The sequence below is a fragment of the Solanum verrucosum genome, unplaced genomic scaffold (assembly GCF_900185275.1).
Source record: "Solanum verrucosum unplaced genomic scaffold, falcon-dt-bn FXZP01000233.1, whole genome shotgun sequence".
Classification (NCBI taxonomy): domain Eukaryota; kingdom Viridiplantae; phylum Streptophyta; class Magnoliopsida; order Solanales; family Solanaceae; genus Solanum; species Solanum verrucosum.
In genome coordinates, this window is record NW_026019986.1 from 411,105 (window position 1) to 416,349 (window position 5,245).

General features: G+C 37.4%; 1 pseudogene; it reads right to left on the bottom strand.

Moving 5' to 3' along the window:
* Positions 1-428: 428 nt before the first annotated feature.
* LOC125818450 (linoleate 13S-lipoxygenase 2-1, chloroplastic-like) lies at positions 429-3,798 on the bottom strand (annotated as a pseudogene).
* Positions 3,799-5,245: the final 1,447 nt, after the last annotated feature.

Consider the following 5,245-nt stretch of genomic DNA (forward strand, 5'->3'; position numbering starts at 1 on the left):
TGACTTTTAATTTGGTGGTTCTAAATTAAAGATATGTAGAATATATTAGACCACTAAACCACACATTAAAGTGCAAATTATAGCCTTTTCCTCCAAATATGATGGTGATCGTTAATCCATTGCTATTTCACTCACAGTTAACAAAAATCTGTCGCTAAATAGAATTAACAATGAATTTTGTTGTTTAACTACACGTTACACTTTAGGCGAATCTTACATCGAAATGGGAGAAGAAAGTTAGGGATCTTGTAAGAATGAGTAGTTCATAATCAACTGTTGAGACGGAGGCTCAAAGCAAACAATACCTTGACAGTTGGACCAATATCATTACAACAATTGTCTTGCATTATTATACATATATATATACACACACACACTTCCTTCAATTGCATCTTATTACAAAATTCACAAATATTAATTTTAAAAAATCAAATGGAAATGCTATAAGGTACACCTTTTTCCAGTAATTCCAGGTTCAGAAAATGGTTTCAATAATTCATAAGGCATAACTACAGCTCTATTTCTATTCTTGAAATTACTATCAGCATTTGTAGCATCAATTATCCCTTCAAGCTCCTTCAATTTCCCCAAAAATACGTCAAACACCGCGTTAATTACGGGTTCATCTTTCCAAAAAGGTTCAATATTTGTACCAACATACTCTTCATCTGGAGAATGATTTGACAAAACATCTAAAACTGCTATCATTGTTGTTGCTTGAAGTTGTGAAGGGAAGCATTTTAATAATGCCTCCTCAGGTTTGTTCAAGAAATCCTCCCATTTATCATATCTTGGATCCTCAGTTGGCATTTTTGACCTAGCAATTGTTGGCCTATTTGGAAAGTAGCCTACACATTCAATAGACTGTAAGTACAATCAATCGTCTATCAGAAACAATCTCTCTACTCTACAAACGTAGACGTGAGATCTGCATACATGCATCATACACTCCTCAAACCCCACCTGTGGTATTATACTGGATATTTTATATAATTTTACTTATATATACACACTAAAGAGTACGTAGCCTAGTGTACGAAGCATCCTGCATTAATTCACATATGATTTCGGGAATGACGCACCCAAAGTTGAGTATAATATATGCAACATACTCTAAAAAACTCGTAACAATTTTACCGTTGTTCCAAGACCTATTTGTCCTTCATTTAACTTATATAAAAAAAATTAATTATGTATCTCGGAATTTCCAAAAATGTTGTTGCATCCATGTTTGATTCTCCAAAAATTCACTATTTTTGAAATATCTGACACAGACTCGTCGATATTTTTAAAGAGTCTACACAACATAGACTTATCATTCATTTAACTTATATCCACGGACAACTTGTGTTACTCGAACTCTTTAAAATATTTCTATGTCTAATTTTCTAACTATTCACTATTTTTGAAAAATCTGACACACACTACTCGATATTTTTAAAGAGTCTGAACAACATAGCAGACAATATCGAAAAATAATGCAAAGAAGCAAAGGAGAGTACCTGCATAGCTGTATTTGCCAAAGTTTACTGCTGCATGGTGGCCAGAAGCTACCCAAATTATTGTTGTGACAATACCAATTAAGTCATTTGGGGTTTTTAACTCTGGCCACCATGGCTCATCTTTCTTGTCACCATGTCCAACATTTTTTATCTCTGACCACCAAGCTTGGAGTTCTTCATCAGATTCAATGAGATTTGTTTGTGGATAATAAAGATTGACATAATTTGTTACCCATTGTTTAAGTATGTCCCAAAGTATTAAACCATCATTAGCAAAAGGGTAATCTTCTATTATTAGTTTCAATCCATGTGGTGCATTTGGATCTTCCTCTGCCAATACCCTGTATATTTTGCACAAAAGAACTTGTTAGGGGAAGCAGGGGGACAAAGTCTGAGTCCTTTTCATTGAAAAGTAATATTGTATATGTAAATTCAAAAAAAATAAAAAATCTTTATATATTGTAGATGTTAAATCTTCCCTTGGTGTATCATACTGTAATTCAATGGAAAATATTTTCTTATTGCAGTAGGTTAACAGTGAATAAATACAATACATTAGGTGCTAACTAAGAAAATAAATTTAAGATTGATTCCTATGAATCTACAGTGATTCCTATAAATCTGCTACCTAAATATAGATATGTATATTACTAGATTTAAGTCTATATACATTCTATAACACATATCAATGTACAGAACAACATGTCTTGATTCAGATATGTGTGTTGGTATGGATGTGTGATAGTAGGTCAGTTACCATTTTTACTAAGTAACCAATTTAGGTTAATTGTGGAGATTTACTTGTAAATATCTCATAACTAAATAATTAGCGAACATCAAAGGTTTTGTTGAGGTGGTAAGTACCCCTCTATATTTAACTAAAGATCTCTAGTTTGACCCATGTGAATGGCGTCCCCTTTAGTTGGGAGCGCTTAGCCTCCAAAATGGGACTTTCTCTACAAACTCGGACTAGATGGATCCATAGAGGGTACCAGACAGTAGATGGAAAATAAAAAAATAGAAGATTAATGACCACCGAAGATTACAGTGGGTGGTAAGTATCCATTCATCCTTAACAAAAGGTTTCGAGTTCGTTCCCTATGAATAGCATCGCATTACTTGGAAGTGTTTCACCCCAAAATGAGATTTTTCGATGAAGATTCGAATTAATCAAACGCATTCAAGCTCGGACACCGGGTGAAAAACCAAAAAGAAGAAGAGAGAATGAGTGACCACCAAAGTTTGTGGTAGACTAGTAAGAAAATATATGTTTATTTTTAACCACAGGTGTCGAGTTTGACCCCTGTGAATCGAGTCACCTTTGGTTAGGTGCGCTTTACTCATAAAGTAGAGCTTTATGGAGTGAATTCAGATTAGTTGGATATCAAAACAAATACCGTACACCAAATCAAAGACAGAAGATTAGTAAATTATTACCTACTAATAAGGTCCTCATGGAGTGCTTCTCTATCAAACCTCCATTCAAGATCATAGGCAATAGAACTCAACTCCATTGAATACTTGCCAGGGGAAAATACACTCTCAATAACACCATTAGCATTAATAAGTGCTTCTCTACCTGTACCATTTATCTCCATTACATATCTAAAATGAGGAAACAATAATATGTATATTGGATGCATTACACTTAGTTGCCTATTAGATGCTATAACGTATGGCGCTGTACAACAATGAGTTCTTAGCCTGCAAAATTTTGAAGAAATATTGGATCGGGTGTCATGTTCTGACACACTAACAGTTTGGGTGTGGGTTCCATGAGAGGACCACTGTGATTATATATTCATGTCTAATTGTCGTTAATATTCAAAACTGTATGTTGCTCTCAAAATGATAATTGATCTGTGTATTATGTATACGTGCATTTACAATATTGTAATTGCTTGCCTATGTCTCGCTTACTAGGGTGGCCGCGTGATCCTACCAGTACACTGTGGTTGTGTACTAATACTGCACTTGCTTGTTCTTTGCTTTAGTACAGGGCATCTTCAGGCGGCTACTAATAGACCTCAGCTATGAGATCATTGATCGAAGACCGGATTCAAGGGTGAGCCAGCTCTTCCAGGCCACCATGAATCCTTCCTTGTTTAGTCCACTCTTTTTGGACTAAGACTGTTTTAGTTAAACTTTTCTTATGTTAGTTTAGGGGTCACATTCCTCTTTTTAGACTTGTTGAATTTAGAGTTTTGGTACAATGACTTTCAGGTTCTAGGAGTTGTTTTCCGCAATAGTTTGTTTAGTTGGTTTGTTAAATATTTGGAGTTTATGGGGACTCCATATTTCATTACTCATTTAAACCTGCTTCTGTATCTTTAAATGTTCTAGTTTTCGTTAAGTTGCTTAGTTGGGTTGTAATAATGGTTCTCCCACCGGAAGGTCAGTGTGGGTGTCAATCACGACGGTCTGGGTCATGAAAAAGTTGGTATCAAAGTCCTAGATTCGTTGATCTCATTGTACCAAAATGAGTCTAGTATAGTATTGGGGAACAGTATGGAGACGTCTGTACTTTTCTTTGAGAGGCTATAAGACTGTAGAAAATTTCTCTATCTTCTTCTCCTTTCGTGCTATGACTTGATTTCAATTGGTATCTAGTGATCCAAATTGGTATCTAATCTCTTTCACTCTTTTGTTCACAGATGGTTAACACGCGATACAATGGAGTTAGGCCCGTAGCTCCCGTCAATGAGGCCACTAAGGATCCCGCAGCAAGAGGCCGTGGTCGAGGCAGGGTAGAGGTCGAGAAAGGTAGCACCCGCTAGGAGTGGATCCCCAGTTGAAAATTCTCTCAGGGAAGAGGCCCCTCCTGCGCCCCAAGAAGAGGTACAAGAGAATGTGGAAATAAAAAACGAGAAGGATGTTGGACCAAATGTGGAAGTAGAGGCTTAGACTACAAATATTCCTCCCTTAGACCTAGTGTTAGCTCAGCAGATCATGAGTTTTCTGAAGGGGTTGGTCGGCCCTGGATTTATTCCCATAGTGCAAGCGACTCAACCTCCCGTCAATCCCCACATTTCTGTTGTGGTTCCCAAGGTAGGTGGAGCAGTAGGCACTGCTGCCTTTTTTCGTCCCCCTATTAGGTTATGTGATGACTGGTAATGAAAATGAGATGTTGACTAAGTTATTGAAGTTGAAGCCGCTCGTGTTCCATGGTTCTGAAAATGAGGACGACAATGAGTTTATTTTGGATTGTTATGAGAGGCTTCATAAATTGGGTATTGCACATCATAATGGAGTGGAGTTTTTGACCTTCCAGCTTCAGGGTGAGTCTAAGCAGTAGTGTAGTGCCTATGTGGAATGTAGATTGCTAGTTTTGCCCCCACTCGCTTGGACGCAGTTCCATGCTTTCTTTCTAGAAAAATATGTGCCCCGAACGTTAAGGGATCGCAAGAAGGATGAGTTTATGGCTTTGGAGCAGGGTGGTATGTCTGTAGCTGCTTATGAGGCTAAGTTCTATGCTTTATCTAGATATGCTACACAATTAGTGACTACAGAGGAAGAGAAGATCCGTCTATTCATCAAGGGATTGAACACCGAACTACAAGTATTGCCTGTTCACATGACCTCTGTAGGGAAAAGTTTTAATGAGGTGACAAATTTTGTGAAGAAAGTGGAAGAAGTTCGACGTGATGGGCAACTGAAGGCCTTGGCTAAGAAACCCAAGAGCACGGGTAACTTCCATGGTTCCTACTCCAGAGGTTCAGGTAGGCCGACGCTTGCACCCCGGC